The following is a 21,686-nucleotide window of genomic DNA, read 5'->3' as shown; positions in this document are numbered from 1 at the left end:
AGGTTTAGAATCATCTATCTAACGATTTTCTGATATTTTTTTCAAATCAGCTAGTAGCCATGCTTAAAAAGGTATATGCAAATTTAAGAAATTACCCAATACAAATCATTTTACTAATTTTCACTCCTATTGCTCTGCTGGTTAGAAGTCCATTTTAGTTAAAAGATAAATTGTTTTTTCCTATATCCTTGGTTTCTTCTGAAGCTTTATGCAAGTGTCAGAGAGCAGCATTAATGGAGATGGCAGAGAGATCACAGATGGCTGCCCGTTTTTCTGTCTCACCAAGCTTTGAGTTTAAGTCAGGACCACTTGCCTGAGAAAAGTACCCAGAAATTGTCTAATAAAGAGAAATAGACAGAAAAGTTTGGTGTCTGTAACCTTTAGGAAAACCATTTCAACAATTTATTACACATGAATGACTGACTATTGCAATCTACCAAAATCAGTGCAAGGCATATGCTTCAAATTCAAATAAACTTTAATATCCTTCAGCTGTCCAAAAATGGCCACTTCAAATGATTGCTTTGTGTATAATTCCAGTTTTATTATCAAGACGTATTAAAGAGTTTACAGATTTACATATTGAAGCTTCAGCCTCAGGCTGCAGTGACTTATTGCTATATCATGGCTCATATCCTTTCTTTAATACTGTGTTTCCTGCAGATACAACCGATCAAATCACAAGCTGTATGTCACTGGTGTCACCAGTCAAGGGTCTCATAAGCCAGAGGTCAGGTTTGTTCTTCAAGGACATCTGCTACAACAAAGGTCTGTGCCTTCACGTGTCAACTTTCTTTTTTATAATAGATTTTTTTTCTATTATAGTTTTCCAACATAATTTACATAATTTTCCTTTATCATAAGTTTGCTATTTCATCTTAACCTCACTTGGGAGAAACTAAGAGTCAGAGGGAGGGAACTCCATAACTTAGCTATTGAAAAACCACAAAGTAAGAGTTTTTACTTTTCTCTATATTTTTAGTAGATTTCACACACACCCTCACTTCTTTATCAGTGGCAGATACTAATTTCTTACACTGTGCCTGAATTTTTGGTTTGTTTATCTTTATTTTGCTCTGGGAAGAAGGGTGGTAATGCCCATTTGTTCTAGTTTGCTAGCTGCTAGAATGCAATATAGTAGAAATGGAATGGCCTTAAAAGGGGGAATTTAATGAGTTGCTGGTTTACAGTTCTAAGACCAAGAAAATGTTCTAATTAAAACAAGTCTAAAGAAATGTCCAATCAAAGGCATCCAGGGAAAGATACCTTAGTTCAAGAAGGCCGATGAAGTTCAGGGTTCCTCTCTCAAGTGAGAAGGCACATGGAGAACACAGTCAGGGCTTCTCTCTTGGCTGGAAGAGCACATGGAGAGTATGGCATCATCTGCTAGCTTTCTCTCCTGGCTTCCGGTTTCATGAAGCTCCCCAGAAGGCGTTTTCCTTCTTCGACTCCAAAGGTCACTGGCTGGTGGACTCTCTGCTTCATAGTGTTTCTCTGAATCTCTCATTATCCAAAATATTTCCTCTTTTATACGACTCCAATAAACCAATCAAGACCCACCCAAATGAGTGGAGACATGTCGTCCCCTAATCCAGTTTAACAACCATTCTTTGAAATGGGATTTTTATTAAAACATGGCTTTTCTTAGGGGGTATACTTCCTTTCAAACCAGTACACCATTCTTCTGTATGTACGTGTGTGTGGTGCAGATGCGTTAGGGATGGTAGGAGAAGCTAAGGAGTCCTTAGGAAACTAAGATTTAAGGACAGAATGAACCTGAGGATGAATAGTCAGAAACATTTTTAATTTAAAAGAATGAGGTCAAAGATACAGAAAGACAGCCTAATACAGAAAATAGTTTTTGAATTAATAGGATATGGAAGGAGATGGAATATTATGCAGCAGTAAGATGAAATGACTTCCTGAAGCACATGACAAGATGGATGAGCCTTGAGGACATAATGCTGAGTGAAATAAGCCAGACACAAAAGGATAGATACTGTATGATTCCACTTTCATGACCATGGTAAAGGTAAACTCGGGGGCTTATACAACAGAATATAACAGACTTTAAGATACATAGAAGCTAGAGATGGGTGAATGGTTAACTAATGAGGTTGAACTCCAAAGTAAGGACATAGATAGAAGTGAAGGTGGTGATCTAGTGGGTCTATAAGTAATATTACCATATTGAAGATGAGCAAGCTTGAAAGGGGTTGTATAGACCTATGTGTCCCACTGATTAACACTAGAAATATAAATAAGTTCTTGCAAGATCTACTTCCAAGGTATGATCTGTGTACAAAGAGTGTTTAAGCCCAGGGTATAGGGGGAGAACTGCTATTGCATGCTGTGGGCTGTGTTTGATAGGAAAACATCAGCACTACCTCAGCAATACCAGGGGTAAATAATGGGGGCAGGAACAAGAGTAAAAGAGAGGTTTAGATTTCCTATTTGGTGAGATTTCCTATCTTTCTCTTGGGAACAGTGAAATGATCTAAAATTGAGAGTGGAGGAAATATCTCCAAAATATTTCCTCTTTTATAGGACTCCAATAAACCCCTATACCCTGGGGTTAAGCACCCTTTGTACACGGATCATACCTTGGAAGTAGATCTTGCAAGAACTTATTTATATTTCTAGTGTTAATCAGTGAAGCACATAGGTCTATACAACCTATGTTGACAGACTGTGGACTTTGGGCATTATACATGATGTCAAATGAATGCAGGTGGCTGAAGGATGCACTGATTGAGAAGTAGATCGGCAAACGATGGTGCATACATATGATCAAATATTGTGCTGCTACAAAAAGGAATGAAGTTGTGAGGCATGCAATGATGTGAATGAAACTGTGGGACATTTGGTGAGGCAAAATAAGCCAGAAACTAAAGAACACTCATTGTCTGATCTCTTTTAGAAAATGCTTTTAAGAAAACAGTGACCTAGATGGTAATTATTAAATTATTTCTGGATTTTGAGAGGATATATATATATATATATATATATATATATATATATATATATATATAAAACATGGTATTTAGAGATAAGAATGAGGCTAATCAGGTTGGCATTAAGGTAATTTAAAACACAGGAATAAGGAAGACATTATCTATATTTTGCAACCATACCTACTCTTTGAGACCAAAGGAAGAAAGGTTTATTTTGTCTGGAACCTAAATTTTCTGTAGCAAATAATCAACTCATTCTGTCTGCATAGCTCAATTGAACAACTGAAACACAGGGAGCCCAGAATAAGAATGAGGGCCTTAATCCTGTATGGCTTAATGAAACGCCTGGATACATCCTAATATATTAAGCAGAAAAACAAAAATATTGACAAAGTTCCTTGAGGGATTGAGAAAAAATATGGACCTATTACATTTTACCATCAGGAGATCCTCTGATATTGTGTCAAACATTAGGAACACCCAAATCAATAGGCCAAGCCCTTGATCTTAAGGTTTACTCTTGTGAAGCTTATGTAGGTAGTGGAGAAGCTTAGCCTACCTATAGGTATGCCTAAGAATTAGTTCTGGAGGACCTCTTTTGTTGCTCAGATGTGGTCTCACTTTCTCTAAGCTCAACTCTGTAAGTGAAATCCCCCTATGTGGGGACATGACATCCAGGGGTGACAGTCTCCCTGGTAGCATGGGAGATGACTCCCAGGAATGAGTCTGGCCTTGGCACCATGGGATCAACCATTCCATACTGACCAAAAGGGGGAAATTAAGTATGACTAATAAAGTATGAGTGACTGAGAGAGTTCAAATAGAGTCAAGAGGCTACTCTGGAATTTACTCTTATGCAAGCTTCAGTTAGACATTGCTACCTATTGTAACTTGCCAAACCCCAACCAAATCCACAGGAGCCAATCCTGAAAAGCACCTAGGGCAATATATAAGATTCTAGAAAGGTTCCATGCACTGGTGTAACTTTCCAGAAACCTACAACCTCCAGGTGAATTCCTGGTCCAGATAAGTCCTGAAACCCAGAGGGGCCAGCCTTTCCAGAACATCAAATAATTCCATCTCCTTATCCCATATTACTGAAAGCCCTTCCAACACAAAAAAGTTAGAATGCCCATACCCCAAATACCCCTAAAGAGTGGGATAGAAAGATCAAATGTGATGGTGGAGTTATACAGAGCAGGTAGGGTTCAACAAATGAATATGATTGCTGAATCACTAAATTGATATTTCTTTTAGTCTCCAGTACCTTAGAGTGGCTAGAAGTAAATACCTAAAATTGCAGAATTGTAACACCTACCAAACTCTGAAATCTGTTCTATAACTAATTGTTGGGCTATGCTTTGAAATTTGTTGTTTTTTTGCATATATGTTACTTTTCACAAAAAAAAAAGACAAAAGTCTACTGTGATGATAAAAAAAGTATATATTCCTTCTAGCCTTCTATATTCTGGAGCAGCTAGAAAGAAAAATTTGAGATGTCGGTACGGTAGCCCATGACAAACTCTGGGATCTGTATTGTAACTACTTAGAGTGCTTTGAAAACTATTGCTTTTTTTCTTTCTTTGCTTTGTATATATGTTATATTATACAATTTAAAAAGTTAAATAAAAATAGGGCATGGAAGGAATGGCCATTGCTGTTCACAGACATGGAATGAAGGGAAAAGAAAAAGCTGCTATGGGCAGAAAAGAAGATTTACTGGAGGGTCTGGCTACACCTGTTTTTTTTTTTTTTAAACCTGTTTCTTAACTATCTGATGGCCCTTCTCTCACAAATTCTCTGTCCCTGATAGAATTTCAAATGATGAATGATGATAAAAGGACCAAAAGTGAGTTAGTGCAATAGGAATCAGTTTTCCTTCTATCAGGAGTTTGAACAAGGTATTTGGTACTGGTTTTAGAAAGTGTGACTTGTAGGGCTATTTTTTTGTTTTTTTCTATAGAAGAAGAGAAAGTGAGTCATTAGTAAAAAATAAAGAAAATGGAACAGACAGAAGCACAGAAAAAAAGCAAATATGACTTAGGAGAGATTAAGAGAGTGCCTTGTTAATTCCAAATTTCATATGATTATTTTCTGTAAAAATATTTTACAGTAAAGGATCACATAATAAAGTGGAAAAGAGCATGGCTTTTTAAATATTTGTTTAACTAAGATAAAAATACATGCTTGTTTCCTTGTATTCTTTTTCTGGAAAGAATGCAAGAAACTGTTAATATATGTTTATTGTTGGATGAAATAGCTAAGTGGAAAGGACAGGCTTTCACTTTTGTTTTGCTATCATTGGGATTCGTATATATTTATGTCAATGAGGATTTCATGAGGAATGAGATTATGGGCCATCTCTCTATCTTAGACAAAAACAAATAGAGGTTTCTTTTTAAATGTAAAATTGATCTGTCTCATAAAACTCCAATCTGTAACTAGGTAAAGCAGGTAAGTATCTATCAGTAATATGCTTTTATCTATTGAGCTTATGTAACATTAATGAAACAGGCATTCTATATGAGCAGAATTAGTATGCAAATCAAGTGTGAACAAGCTAAGTTTCTAGACTTTGAAAATCTTTGATTCATGTAGGCTCAATACTGAGATAGTGCAGCAACAAGTGTAAAGCTATCATCATTTTCTCAGCGTTTTAAAAAGATAATTACTCAAGATGTTAAAAAGTAGGAATTAAGAAATATCGATTGAACAATTTTTTAAATGTTTCTGAAAATGAAAATCACAAGGCTGGCTTATACCATGCACACTAACTATCTGAAATAAGTTCTCAAAAATTGAAAAACAAATATCCAATCCTATTGACTTGTCAATTTTCAGAGAGACAAGCCACATACATTGGCTCAGTATACATAAAGTTAATATTTACTCAAAGCCAATCTTCAATTTTTTTAATTCTGGTGAGAGTGCAGGCTGTGTTCAGCTGGCTTGAGGATAGAAAGTGTGTGACCTGCATCCCCTCGTGTTCCATGCTTTCCCCGGTGGCAGACATAATTATCAATTGTGGCACTTGGTTTTAATGAGTCTAGGTGTTGCCTCAGATCTCTTCTTAGCAGTCTGAAATAAAACCAATTTTTAACATCAACTAGGCTACAGTTCTTAGGAAGTGGCATTACATAGGTCTAAGTAAGTGTTTGACATCAATTCATGATGAGTTATGAAGGATGTTTTAGGCAGTTTTTATCGTTGGGCATGCATTTCATGAGTATATTATAGTTTCTATTACTGAAAAAAAAGGCATACTCATAATGAAAATGTTGGTAATAATATAGCAACAACTTAATAAATACCAGTATGTCTTGAGTACTGTGCTTTACTATGCATATTTTCTTTAATCTTGACAGTAATTTTATGAGATAGGAATTGATATCTAGTTTTAGGGAGGAGGAAACCAGGGCTTATAGAAGTGAAATAACATGCTCAAGATTATTTGAAAACTGACGTGACAACCACTATTTGATAACAAGTTGCTCTGACTTCAAAACCCAATACTTTAAGTTTCCATCTTACCTACAGCATCCAGCATTCAGAAGGGGACTTTTCTTTGCTGCAAAAGTGGCATTGCAATGACCTCATTTGGTAGTAGGAGTACTTTTCATTAATTAAGGAAAATTCCCTTTTGGCAGAGCAGTCCCCATTGTAATGAAAGCACAAAGCTGCTTTCCAATTTAATCTGGTTACTTTCAGCCCTAATGGCAGGGAGGGAGAGAGCTTAAGTCATTTCTTATTGTCACACTAAGTCACTGGAATAATCATCAAATATGGAAGGCCCACTTTCTTTGCTCCTGGCTGCCAAAGCTAAAACAGCACCTCCTTTTCATTCCAATCTCTGCTGACTTGATTTTTCATCACTCTCTATTAATGTTGGAACTTGGGGTCTACCAAGGAGGTGATGTTATGTTATATTTACCACATGTTATATTTACCACCTCCAAATCTTAATGGAAATTTTCCAAATGTTGGCACTAAGGCTTTATAGATTAATGAAGTCATGAGTTGCCCTTGGTTTTGGTAGATGCTATATAAAATCAGTCTGACTATTATAAGACGTAATCCTAAATCTGCATGATTTTCCTCAAACAAATCTGGGGTGCAGGTGCATTCCCACAGCATTCACCTTCTTCCTTAAAGTGTCTCCATTCCAGATGATATCATAACTTATGTTATAGACAACAGTGGGTGGTGAACCAGAAAATCTTGTATTTTCAAGCAGTGGTTGCAGTGGTTAATGTCCTACTATGTTGAAGTGACTGTATTTGCAGAAATACACGATGGAACCAAGACACGGGGCTCCTGAACTCCGAGAGTAAAATTCAACATTGAGATTTACATAATACTCCTATTTTTTCCCTCATTTTCATTAGTGGGACAGAAAGTGCTTAGGAGGGCATGCCAGCATTTAAGATCACCTAAAATTTAATGAGCATATGTTATGTGGTGGGTACTATGAAATGCTCTATAGTTATCTCATTTAATCCTTCGCAGTGCACTGACTCAGTGAAGTGGGTAGTGGCATTACCCCTGGACAAGGGAAGTCATAGAGACACAAGGCTACACAGTTAATAAGTGGTTGAATAGTGATTCCCATCAGACTAAAATCTTGCCCTAAATGTCAAAGATCATGTGGGACTTCCCTAGTTGTTCCAGATCTGCTTCCCTTTTTTATCAGCTTGACTGCCTGCTACAGAAGCTAGTTTAAATATTAAAGTTTAACGTCTTCATTTTCTCAGTGCTCCAGTTTCTGCTTTTTCAACTCATATGTGACTTCCATGCTAACACCACCTCCCTTATTTCTGATAAGGACCAATAGATCGCACTCCAGTGAAACTTCAATAATTGATTGGTATTTCTCATGAGGAAGGATTATTTGTGTACATAAAATTGCAAAAACCCAGAGCAGAATCTCAGGATTATACTTTTCAATAAAGTTTTGATCTGATTACAGAGAATTAGAACAAGTTAAAGGTTCTAAACAGAAATAAATAGGAAGAGTAATCTTCTACAACCAACCTCCAGAAAGCTCAGTTATGTGGTTTTATATCTTCACAGAATTGCTTTGCAACGGAGCATATGAGACTTAAGTTGGACACTCTTTCAACTCCAGCTTTCCGCTGTTGATATTGTCAGGGGATAAAAGTATGAGATGAAAAAGACATAGATTTAGATCCTAGCTCTATTATTTAAAAGTCATGTGGGCTCAAAGCAATTATAACTCCCTGTACTACCTCATCCCCATTCAAGAAATATTACCAAAATGCCTGATAATAAAATACTTGAATAATACCCTCTGATTATTATCTAATATCCCTTCAACAATGTACTATAGATATAAACATACAAGCATCATTTCATTTCATTTTTCTCCATATATTCTCCTCAAACTATTAGACTGACCTGGGCCATCTACTCTTATTTCTCTTATATGAAACCCTTTTGAATCTCTCTTTAGTGTTTGTACTCTGATTTTATCTCTCAAAAATCCGTACCATATAAAAAATATGCAATCAATTATTTTCAAAGTTGTGAAAAAATACTAAAGCAAGCACCAAAATATGGTCAGGAAGCTTTTATCAACATTTCCACTGGACAGTTCACCTCCAAAAATAGTTGGGCAATTTTCTACAAGCATATATCCTTTAGAAGGATACTCATGACAATAAATCTCTAACCATCATGACTGCTAAAAGCCCAAAGTGAAAAACTCATCTCAGCTTTGTGAAATGCTACGGATAATCATATTGAAAATAAAGACATTAAATAATTGTATCCCATGGGGAGCTTAACCCCAGAGTGCAATGGATGAACTTAAGAAATTAAGACTTCACATAAATGCAGGGGATCAGGAAGACGACAGCTCAACGGGATCTGAGGTTTATATGCTTTGGAAGAATAAAATATCATAAATCAAAATGCATAAAACTGATTTCATATGCTATTATATTTTGTGGTCCCCACTGCATAGGAGAGTGAATTTAGGGCATCACATATTAAAGGATGATAGAAAATTTTCTCCTCTGGTGATATAGAAGAGACACACAATTCCATTACTGTACTCAACCTCCCATCCACCAAACCTCCCTAATCTGAATACTCAAAATCTTTAATATTTCTCTCAGTAGAAAATTCTGATTTTTTTCTGTATTCTGACTCTGTTTTACTTGTGGAACTCATTGCTATTTTACTAAGATTATTGTGCATTATTGTGATAATTAGATTCAAATAACAATAAAATACCCCTGACAATTGTCAATACGCAGTTTACTTTACTGTGTATTGATGTTACATGCATTAATTATCATTCAACATTGGAATGATAGATAAAGGACATAATGATAATGTTACTAGGAATTGGAGAACATATATAAGTGAATGCTCTCAATAGGAAAGAGCATTTAGTACATTCCTAATTCATCATCCAGCTACATATTATTACATGGCTTACCAAACTTTGATTTTGTAAACTGTTGCCTTGTAGAATTATATGTTGTAGAATTTGAACTCCAAAAACTGTGTTAGGATTATGTAAAGTTAGCATTTGAAATTTAAGATGAGTTTCCATGAATCCTTTCAAGCATTAGAATACCATTTGCATTGGAGCCCTGATCTTTTGACACTATGTCCAGATATGCACAAATCCTTTACTTGGTGCCCTATATTTGAATTTTTTAATTTTCAGCTAAATGGAATGTGAGGCTTTCTATTAAAGGGTGCAGTCCTAATTCATGGGCAGGAGAATGTGTTTTAAACATGCAACCATTATAAGAACATTGAATGGATATTGCTGGAAATGCTATAAAACTTGCCCAATGAGAAAACAGCTCAGTACTGAAACGTTATAGAAACAATGAGAAGGATGAAAGTGAATGAATCTCAGTGGATACGGATTATTCTGGACAAAGAGTAATTGCTAAATCATTGTTGCCACTATTTTCCTTGTTATTATTTTTTAATTTAAATGCTTACCATCTATTTGGTAGATCACTGATTTCTACTGTTCCTTCTTATCAATTTCTCTTTGAACATCATCATATTTGTCTTTTTCATCGGTTATTAGATATCCTTTAGTTCTCTCCAACATTGCTGATTTTATTTTCTGGAGTATAGATTCTGTTCTCTCCTGAATGCTGATTTTAATTTCTATTATATTTTGGTTACCTCATAATCTATTTCATTGTAGCTTACGTAATAGTTTAAATTTTGAAAACAGAAGATTTTTTTCTATTTCATATAGTACATCATTTTCAAAACCAGAGTCTTTTCCCCTTTCGCTTTGGTTGCAATGTCACCTCTTGCCTTAAGCTCAATGATAGTTTTTGTTTCTTTGTCTTATTTTGTTCTGTAATTGAATGAAGGGTGATATATCCAGGCCTAATGTTTACCAAAAGGTGTGTGTGTGTGTGTGTGTGTGTGTGTGTGTGATATCCCTGGGCCGTTTTAAGATTAATCACTTGACTATGACAGATTCCTTCTCACAGATATAGGACCATGAAGGAATAAAACCACTATGCAAAACCAGCAAATTTTGAGCTGACACTCTCTAACAAGGCCCGTCAATGGGATACTTTTAGAGTCATACTGAAGTTTCTAATGGAGAACTTCCCAGCATTCACTTTCCACAGAACTCTGTCTCTTCCTACTTGCCCGTAAGGGAAAGATACATTTGTAGAATCTGTTCTGCTCACCTGATGTTGCCATTGCATGTCCCTGATGCAGTTATTGCCTGACCTTGGTAAGACACAGTTGAAACGTGCACTCTAGCTGGGAAGACTGGCTATCCTCCCGGAAGGAGGTGTACTTTGATAAAGATATCTAGGTCCCAGGAAACTCCTCTCGGTCCCTGGCCTCTGGTCGCTCCTCTGTCCCAGAGGACCAAACTGGGTCTGCTCATGTAAGCTAATTGGAATTCGGCCACTATTGTGTAAAGATATCATAAAAACTGCAAGCAGTTAGAGAGAGGGAAGAGAAACTTAGGAGAAGAAGAAGAAGGGAGAAAAGAATCTTAGGAGAGAGGGAGAGCATCTCATCAGAATCTTATGCTCTGCTATGAATTTTAACTAAGGAGACTCTGGATGCTTTCTCCAAGATTGCTGTGGATTTTTACAGAGACTTGGAATGTTGCTTCTGAAACTCTCCAGCAGTTCTCTTCAGGTGTTGGTACCATCTTATCTGGTGGTATAACTATGCTTTATTTTTAAAGACTCTTTTAATTACTCTCTTTTAATGATTTTCTTCAATTACTTCCCTAATAAAATCTATTCTTATATTACTGACGTCTGTGTTGTCTGCAAATCCAAACCTATAAAGTAAGTGGCCACAAATATTACGTTGCCTTTAGTGTGACACTGCCTTCAACACCTCTTCCTATGCTCCAGAGTACAGAGGACTTAATCATGCCATCTTCCCTGCTAGTCATAATGCATAGTGCCTAGTGTCATTTTTTGAAATTGAAACATCACTCTTTAACATGGTTTTTGTTTTTTATTTGGCTGCTTTGAGGCTGTGGATGTTTTTATATTCATGTCTACTTTTTGGGCTTGAGAGAGCCTGAAATTTTCAGATTCGTATTATCAAATAGCATACCTAAGAGGCAACCTTGCATCACCTTTGATTTGGCACCCTGTAACACATACTATTGTGAATATTATGTCAATGAGCCCATTCTAACCCCATTTCTGAACTTCTCCAAATGCCTCTGATGACCCTGAGTTAGCATTAAATTAACCATGGACTTTAGATCCAGAAACACTAAGATCTGAATACCAGTTCTGTCATTTCCTTACTATATGAAAAAGGGCCACATAGTAAATGCTTGAAAGACTTGGTTTCTTCATCTGTGACATTAGGGTGGGGCAAAAGTACCCAATTCATATGGTTATAGCAAAAATTATATGCTTTCTTTATTTATTTATTATGTGCTTAGATTATATTGTAACTTATAATAAATTGATCACATCTATGGCTTATTATATATATTTGCAGTCAACTAAGAAGATTGCCTTCAACAATGAGCATAGTCTCATCAGACCAGTTGAAGGACTTAAAGGGAGCACAATGAGTTCAGCAGTTGTAAAGAAGTTCCAACTGTACTTCAACCAGCCAGCTTCTTCTGGGTAAGTCACTGAAAACCTTCTCCAAGTTCCCGGCTTGTGACCTACCATACAGAATTCAGAATTCAGACGTGCCTATCCTCACAGTTGTGAGAGCCAATTCCTACCATAAATTTCATAATGTTTACATTATCCACATATGTATAGGTATAGATATAGATACAGATATAGATATAGATATAGATAAATATAGATACAGATGTAGATACTGAAGAACCCTGGCTAATACAACCTATAATTTATCTGATGAAAAAAAATTAAAAATGTGAAAAAAGTGGGTGGTGGGAAGAAAGAAACTGATGGGATTAAGAGGCTTTATTTATTAAATCAGAAATTGGTTACCATGAAATAAGGGACAGTTGATATTTTAATTCTTAGGTCACACATCTAGAGTTGGGGTCATACTATGATTTGCAGTAAACCATTTCTCTATTTTTTGTCATAAGTGACTTAATATTTTCTCATCGGAGGGCACAGCTTACATTAATCAAGATGTTTGGTCTCAATTTATGCCTCGTCAAAAATATACTATGCCCTTTCCCTTAAATTGTGATATGATCTCATCTCCGGCCTCAATGTTTTCATCAAGTTACATTTGTGAATATCGTTTCTGTTTTTTTGTATGCCGTATGGTGGGGTCACATTGCATCCTTTTTCCATGTGAGTATCCATTATTGCAGCACCATTTGTTGAATTTTGTTTGTTGGTTGGTTGGTTTCTTTGTTTTTCTGAGAAGTGCATGGGACGGGAATTGAACCCAGATCTCCTGCATGGCAGGAGAGAAATCTACCACTGAACTACCCTCACACTCCCTATGAATATTTTAATTAATAAGTACATACATTCTTCTGCCATGATGAAATGGCTGTAAAATTAAAAAAAATGTTTTAGGCTTTTGCCTTGCCAGTTTTTAAATGCATTTTCTTTTACTCTGATTGTATTAGTTGTCTATTGCTGCCATAACATATCACTACAAATTTAGTGGTTAAACAATGCAAGTATGCTCTTTTATAGTTCTGTAGGTCAATAGCCTGAAACAGGTCTTACAGGCAAAAAGCAAGGTGGCAGCAGGGCTGAACTCCTTTCTTGGGGTTTTAAGGGAGACTCTAATTTTTTGCTCATCTGGGTTGTTGGCAGAGTTCATTTCCTTGAAGTTGAATAATTGAGATCTCTGTTTTCAGGCTCTCTATCAACTGAGGACTGTAAACAGCTTTGAGAGGCCCCCCACATGCCTTGGCTCATGACCCCCTGCCTTGGGCTTCAAAGCCAACAATAGCAGTGTGAGTCCCTGTCACTGTGACTTGAATGTCTCCTGCCTCTTTCTCAGTTGTATTTCACTGAATGACCATCTATCTCCCTCTTCCACTTTTTAGGGCCCAAATGATTGCTTTGGGGCCATCCAGATAAAGCAAGAATATCTCCCTATTTAAAAGTTTGCTCCGTTAATTCCCTCTGCAAACTTTCTTTTGCCATACAGTGTAACAAAACCCATGGGTGTCTTTGCAGGGGAGTGGTGCATTATTGAATCTAATGCAGTAATTACATATATCCCAGATTCTCTAGACAAAAAGAATCTGTTTTCTAAATACTAGAGATACACAGCTCCACCCCTAGAAGCTAAGCCAAGTGACACCTGGGGGGAATCTAAGAGAACTGATTAACAGATTTTGTCTTTTTCTTTTTGTCTTAAATTTTTATTTTGAAATAATTTCAAACTTAGAGGGCAGTTACAAAAATAATACATACCTATACAGAGAACTCCAACATAAGCCAATCCCCACCCTGCCAGATACCCATACACTAATTTTACCTTTTTGCCACATTTGCTGTATCATTCTATCTATCTACTCTATCTGTGTCTATTTGTATATTTATTTATAAATATTCTCAACAATACAGGCAGGTTATATAATCATGATCCTTGAACAGATTTCCTAAGTACAGGGATAGTCATTTACGTAACCATCTTCAGTACAGTTATCAAGTTCAAGAACTATAACGTTGATGTTAAAGTTCAGTCAATATTCATTTTTCTTCAGTCTATATTCCATTTTTTTCATATGTCCCCCAAGAGTACTTCTGGGTCTTTTTTCCTCCAGATTAGATCCACGCCCAGATCATGTATGTCATTTACTGGCTTTGTCTCTTTAGTTGCCTTATTTTTAATTTTTACTTTAGTGGTATGTGCAACCACATTCAATTCTATAGCTCGGTAGTGTTCATTACATTCACAACGTTGTATTACCACCACCAATCTCCTTTGCCAAAACTGTTCCATCACCACCAACAGAAATACTGTACCAATTAAACTCTACATTTATCCCCTTTTCCAGCCTCTGGGGACCTGTATTCCACTTTCTAACTCTATGAATGTGCTTATTCTAATTATTTCATATCAGTGAGCTCATACCATATGGGTCCTTTTATGCCTATTTCACTCAACATGATGTCTTCAAGGTTCATCCAAGTTGTCACATGTATCAGAACTTGTTTCTTTTCATGGCTACCTAATAGCTCACTGTATATATATATAACACATTTTCCTTATCCATTTCTCTGTTGATGGACACTTAGGTTACTTCCATCTTTTGGCAACTGTGAATAGTATTGCTATGAACATTAGTGTGCAAATGTCTGCTTGAATCCCTGCTTTCCATATCAAATTTTTAAATCTGTATTCAGAGTACTCTCTGGATTTGGCCATATTCTAAAATCAGTTAACCAATGTCCAGAGACAAAGACTGTCGAATCTATCTAATAGCTGTTCCAAGGAAAGTTTTATATTATGAATCAATATATGAGTAGTCATATTGTGCAAGGTCCTGTCTTAGTTGCACGGTTTGCAATTCTTACTGGGATGCTATATATAAACACTGTTGTTTTGAGCATCATTTAAAAGATGCAGAAACTGAAATGAGAAAATTCTTAGAGTCAGTTATGAGCAGAGCTAGAATTTGAATAAAATGCAACGTCCTCTAAAACTGCTGGCCACCAGAACTTTCTGGGATGATAGAAATGTTGCATCTGTACTTCCCTATATATTAGCCATTTTGCATAGGTGGCAACTGAGCTTTTGAAATGTGTCTAATGTGAATGAGGATCTGAATTATTAATTATATTTCATTTCAATTAATTTTAACTTAAATATCCTTATGTAGTATGCTGGTTTGAAACTGTTATGTACCCCAGAAAAGCCATGTTCTTCAAATCCATTCTTGTGATTGCAGACTTATTGTGGGTGGGGCCTTTTGATTAGATTGTATCCGTGGAGATGTGACCCACCCGATTCAAGGTGTATCTTCATCTTTTATTAGAGTGACTGTGAGAGGACACAGGGAGCTCCAGAGACTGCTGGAGACAGAAAAAGAAAATGCCCCAGGAGAAGCTAAGAAAGTAAGAAATGCCCAGAGATATATTGGACACTGCCGCTGAAACCAGAAGCTGGGAGAGAAGAAATACCAGATGTTGTCATGTGCCTTCCCAGGTGACAGAGGAACCCAGATGCCAACAACCTTTCTTCAGTGATGGTATCCGCTTTTTCTTTTTTTTTTTTTATTTATTAAATTTTATCAAATTTCTCTTAGGGTCAGCATTTCAAAGAGTTACTTTTTTTTTGTATGGGTAGGCACCAGCAATTGAATCTGGGTCTCCAGCATGGTCAGAGATACTTTTTTTTTTTTTAATTAAAAAAAAATTAACTAACAAAACATTTAGAAATCATTCCATTCTACATATACAATTAGTATTTCTTAATATCATCACATAGTTGCATATTCATCATTTCTTAGTACATTTGCATCGATTTAGAAAAAGAAATAAAAAGACAACAGAAAAAGAAATAAAACGATAATAGAGAGAGAAAAAAAAACTATACGTACTGTACCATACCCCTTTCCCCTCGCCTTCACATACCACTATTTCAAACTGAATTTATTTTAACATCTGTTCCCCGTTATTTATTTTTATTCCATATGTTCTACTCTTCTGTTGATATAGTAGCTAAAAGGAGCATCAGACATAAGGTTTTCACATTCACAGGGTCTCATTGTGAAAGCTATATCATTGTTCAATCATCATCAAGAAACATGGCTACTGGAACGCAGCACTACATTTTCAGGCAATTCCCTCCAGCCTCTCCACTACATCTTGAACAACAAGGTGGTATCTACTTAATGCGTAAGAATAACCTCCAGGATAACCTCTCGACTCTGCTTGGAATCTCTCAGCCATTGACACTTTGTCTCATTTTACTCTTCCCCCCTTTTGGTCGAGAAGGTTCTCTCAGTCTCTTGATGTTAATTCTCAGCTCATTCTAGGGTTTTTCTCAATCCCTTGATGTTGAGTCTCAGCTCCTTCCAGGATCTCTGTCCCATGTTGCCAGGAAGGTCCACACCCCTGGGAGTCATGTCCCACGCAGAGAGGGGGAGGGTGGTGAGACTGCTCGTTGTGTTGGCTGGAGAGAGAGGCCACATCTGAGCAACAAAAGAGGCTCTCTTGGGGGTGACTCTTAGGACTAAATTTTAAGTAGACTTGACCTATCTTTTGTGGGTTTAAGTTTCATGTGAACAAACCCCAAGACAGGGGGCTCAGCCTATAGCTTTGGTTGTCCACAAGGCTTGTGAGAAATCAAGAATTCAACTTGGGGAGGTTGAATTTCTCCCCATTCTCACCATTCCCCGAAGGGGGCTTGCAAATACTTTTCCAGTAACTGATCAAATCATTCTGGGATTCATCAGGGGATCACTCTGGACAAACCAACAAAAACTCATGTGCTACCTGAGATTCCAAGTACTTATGACATTCAAACTATCTACATTAGTTGTATTAGGAAATGCTCTAGTCAAAATCTAAATTTTGTAATAAATAAACATTTTTTGCTTTAGTCTCACACATAATGTGACATTTTAAAGTACTAGATATCATCTATTTTCAGCACCCTGCAATAATGACAATTCTTTGTTCTTCCTCATACAAAAACATTTTTTAAATTTGTACATTGTACATTTCACTATTATTATACACCCTAGGCATTCCTAGATTATACCATCTCAACCTTTAACATCTATCTTTCTTTCTGATTAAATTTATGTCCCCAGCCCTCCTCCCTCTATCATTCTCACATGCAGCTTCATTCAATGTTTTAACATAATTACATTACAATTAGGTAGTATTGTGCTGTCCATTTCTGAGTTTTTGTATACAGTCCTGTTGCACAGTCCATATCCCTTCAGCTCCAATTACCCACTATCTTACCTATTTCTATCTCCTGATGGTCTCTGTTACCAATGACATATTCCAAGTTTATTCACTAATGTCGGTTCATATCAGTGAGACCATACAGTATTTGTCCTTTAGTTTTTGGCTAGTCTCACTCAGCATAATGTTCTCTAGGTCCATCCATGTTATTACATACTTCATAAGTTTATTCTGTCTTAGACCTGCATAATATTCCATCGTATGTATATACCATAGTTTGTTTAGCCACTCGTCTGTTGATGGACATTTTGGCTGTTTCCATCTCTTTGCAATTGTAAATAATGCTGCTATAAACATTGGTGTGCAAAAGTCCATTTGTGTCTTTGCCCTTAAGCCCTCTGAGTAGGTACCTAGCAATGTTATTGCTGGGTCGTATGGCAATTCTATATTCAGCTTTTTGAGGAACTGCCAAACTGCCTTCCACAGTGGTTGCACCATTTGACATTCCCACCAGCAGTGGATAAGTGTGCCTCTTTCTCCGCATCCTCTCCAGCACTTGTCATTTTCTGTTTTGTTGATAATGGCCATTCTGGTGGGTGTGAGATGATATCTCATTGTGGTTTTGATTTGCAATTCTCTAATGGCCAGGGACATTGAACATCTCTTCATGTGCCTTTTGGCCATTTGTATTTCCTATTCTGAGAGGTGTCTGTTCAAGTCTTTTTCCCATTTTGTAATTGAATTGGCTGTCTTTTTGTTGTTGAGTTGAACATTCTCTTTATAAATTCTGGATACTAGACCTTTATCTGATATGTCGTTTCCAAATACTGTCTCTCATTGTGTAGGCTGTTCTATTACTTCCCTGGTGAAGTTCTTTGATGCACAAAAGTTTTTAATTTTGAGGAGCTCCCATTTATTTCTTTCTTTCTTCAGTGTTCTTGCTTTAGATGTAAGGTCCATAAAACCACCTCCAATTATAAGATTCATAAGATGTCTCCCTATATTTTCCTCTAACTGTTTTATGGTCTTAGACCTAATGTTTACATCTTTGATCCATTTTGAGTTAACTTTTGTATAGGGTGTGAGATATGGGTCCTCTTTCATTCTTTTACATATGGATATCCAGTTCTCTAGGCACAATTTATTGAAGAGACTGTTCTGTCCCAGGTGAGTTGGCTTGACTGCCTTATCAAAGATCAAATGTCCATAGATGAGAGGGTCTATATCTGAGCACTCTATTCGATTCCATTGGTCAATATAGCTATCTTTATGCCAGTACCATGCTGTTTTGACCACTGTGGCTTCATAATATGCTTTAAGTCAGGCAGCATGAGCCCTCCAGCTTCATTTTTTTCCTCAAGTTACTTTTAGCAATTCGGGGCTCCCTGCCCTTCCAATAAATTTGCTTATTGGTTTTTCTATTTCTGAAAAGTAAGTTGTTGGGATTTTGATTGGTATTGAATTGACTCTGTAAAACAATTTAGGTAGAATTGACATCTTAACTATATTTAGTCTTCCAATCCATGAACACGGTATGCTCTTCCATCATTTAGGTCTTCTGTGATTTCTTTTAGCAGTTTCTTGTAGTTTTTTTTTTTGTATAGGTCTTTTGTCTCTTTAGTTAAATTTATTCCTAAGTATTTTATTCTTTTAGTTGCAATTGTAAATGGAATTCGTTTCTTGATTTCCCCCTCAGCTTGTTCATTGCTAGTGTATAAAAACACTACAGATTTTTGAATGTTGATCTTGTAACCTGCTATTTGCTGTACTAGTTTATTAGCTCTAGTAGTTTTGCTGTGGATTTTTCAGGGTTTTCAACGTATAGTATCATATCATCTTCAAACAGTGATAGTTTTAGTTCTTCCTTTCCAAATTTGATGCCTGGTATTTCTTTTTCTTGTCTAATTGCTCTGGCTAGAACTTCCAACACGATGTTGAATAACAGTGGTGATAGTGGACATCCTTGTCTTGTTCCTGATCTTAGGGGGAAAGTTTTCAATTTTTTCCCATTGAGGATGATATTAGCTGTGGGTTTTTCATATATTCCCTTTATGATTTTAAGGAAGTTCCATTGTATTCCTATCCTTTGAAGTGTTTTCAACAGGAAAGGATGTTGAATCTTGTCAGATGCTTTCTCTGCATCAATTGAGATGATCATGTGATTTGTCTGCTTTGATTTGTTGATATGGTGTATTACATTAATTGATTTTCTTCTGTTGAACCATCCTTGCATACCTGGGATGAATCCTACTTGGTCATGATGTATAATTCTTTTAATGTGTTGCTGGATTCGATTTGCTAGAATTTTGTTGAGGATTTTTGCATCTATATTCATTAGAGAGATTGGTCTGTAGCTTTCTTTTTTTGTAATATCTTTGCCTGGTTTTGGTATGAGGGTGATGTTGGCTTCATAGAATGAATTAGGTAGCTTTTCCTCCACTTCAATTTTTTTGAAGAGTTTGAGGAGAGTTGGTACTAATTCTTTCTGGGATGTTTGGTAGAATTCACATGTGAAGCCATCTGGTCCTGGACTTTTCTTTTGGGGAAGCTTTTGAATGACTGATTCAATTTCTTTACTTGTGATTGATTTGTTGAGGTCATCTATTTCTTCTTGAGTCAAAGTTGGTTGTTCATGTCTTTACAGGAACCCGTCCATTTCATCTACATTGTTGTATTTATTAGCATAAAGTTGTTCATAGTATCCTGTTATTACCTCCTTTATTTCTGTGAGGTCAGTGATTATGTCTCTTCTTCCATTTCTGATCTTATTTATTTGCGTCCTCTCTCTTCTTTTTGTCAATCTTGCTAAGGGCCCATCAATCTTGTTGATTTTCTCATAGAACCAATTTCTGGTCTTAGTGATTTTCTCTATTGTTTTCATGTTCTCAATTTCATTTATTTCTGCTCTTATCTTTGTTATTTCTTTCCTTTTGCTTGCTTGGGGTTGGTTTGCTGTTCTTTCTCCAGTTCTTCCAAGTGGACAGTTAATTCCCGAATTTTTGCCCTTTCTTCTTTTTTGATATAGGCATTTAGGGCAATAAATTTTCCTCTTCGCACTGCCTTTGCTGCATCCCATAGATTTTGATATGTTGTATTTTCATTTTCATTCACCTCGAGATATTTACTAATTTCTCTTGTAATTTCTTCCTTGACCCACTGGTTGTTTAAGAGTGTGCTGTTGAGCCTCCACGTATTTGTGAATTTTCTGGCACTCTGCCTATTATTGATTTCCAACTTCATTCCTTTATGTTCTGAGAAAGTGTTGTGTATGATTTCAATCTTTCTAAATTTGTTAAGACTTGCTTTGTGACCCAGAATATGGTCTATCTTTGAGAATGATCCATGAGCACTTGAGAGAAAGGTATATCCTGCTGTTGTGGGGTGTAATGTCCTATAAATATCTGTTAAGTCTAGCTCATTTATTGTAATATTCAAATTCTCTGTTTCTTTATTGATCCCCTGTCTAGATGTTCTGTCCATTAATGAGAGTGGGGAATTGAAGTCTCCAACTATTATGGTAGATGTGTCTATTTCCCTTTTCAGTATTTGCAGTTTATTCCTCAATATTTTGGGGCATTCTGGTTCGGTGCATAAGTATTTATGATTGTTATGTGTTCTTGTTGAATTGTTCCTTTTATTAGTAGATAGTATCCTTCTTTGTCTCTTTTAACTGTTTTACATTTGAAGTCTACTTTGTTGGATATTAGTATAGCTACTCCTGCTCTTTTCTTGTTGTTATTTGCATGAAATATCCTTTCCCAACATTTCACTTTCAACCTATTTTATCTTTGGGTCTAAGATGTGTTTCCTGTAGACAGCATATAGAAGGATCCTGTTTTTTAATCCATTCTGCCAGTCTATGTCTTTTGATTGGGGAATTCAGTCCATTAACATTTAGTGTTATTACTGTTTGGGTAATACTTTCCTCTAACATTTTGCCTTTTGTATTTTTATATCATATCTAATTTTCCTTCTTTCTACACTCTTCTCCATACCTCTCTCTTCTGTCTTTTCGGTTCTGACTCTAGTGCTCCCTTTAGTATTTCTTGCAGAGCTGGTCTCTTGGTCACAAATTCTCTCAGTGACTTTTTGTCTGAAAATGTTTTAATTTCTCCCTCATTTTTGAAGGACAATTTCACTGGATATAGAATTCTTGGTTGTCAGTTTTTCTCTTTTAGTAATTTAAATATATCATCCCAGTGTCTTCTTGCCTCCATGGTTTTTGCTGAGAAATCCACACATAGTCTTATTGGGTTTCCCTTGTATGTGATGGATTGTTTTTCTCTTGCTGCTTTCAAGATCCTCTCTTTCTCTTTGACCTCTGACATTGTAACTAGTAAGTGCCTTGGAGAACACCTATTTGGATCTATTCTCTTTGGGGTGTGCTGCACTTCTTAGATCTGTAATT

The 21,686-nt window shown here is 36.3% G+C and overlaps 1 long non-coding RNA gene across 4 annotated transcripts in view; it reads left to right on the top strand.

Moving 5' to 3' along the window:
- The first annotated feature begins 10,840 nt into the window (after positions 1-10,840).
- LOC143643749 (uncharacterized) overlaps positions 10,841-21,686 on the top strand; it is a 69,654-nt gene continuing 58,808 nt past the window's right edge. For 2 of the 4 annotated variants that reach the window (XR_013156369.1, XR_013156367.1), the window contains exons 1-3: positions 10,841-11,125; positions 11,955-12,085; positions 15,397-15,609. This is a non-coding gene — a long non-coding RNA (uncharacterized LOC143643749). Of the gene's footprint in view, positions 11,145-11,954; positions 12,086-15,396; positions 15,610-21,686 lie in introns of all 4 variants that reach the window. The other 2 variants (XR_013156370.1, XR_013156368.1) reach the window with 2 other exon arrangements.

This window comes from Tamandua tetradactyla, chromosome 8 (assembly GCF_023851605.1).
Source record: "Tamandua tetradactyla isolate mTamTet1 chromosome 8, mTamTet1.pri, whole genome shotgun sequence".
NCBI classification, from domain to species: Eukaryota; Metazoa; Chordata; class Mammalia; order Pilosa; family Myrmecophagidae; genus Tamandua; species Tamandua tetradactyla.
The sequence above is the reverse complement of the archived record's forward strand: the minus strand, read 5'-3'. Positions and strand labels throughout refer to the sequence as shown.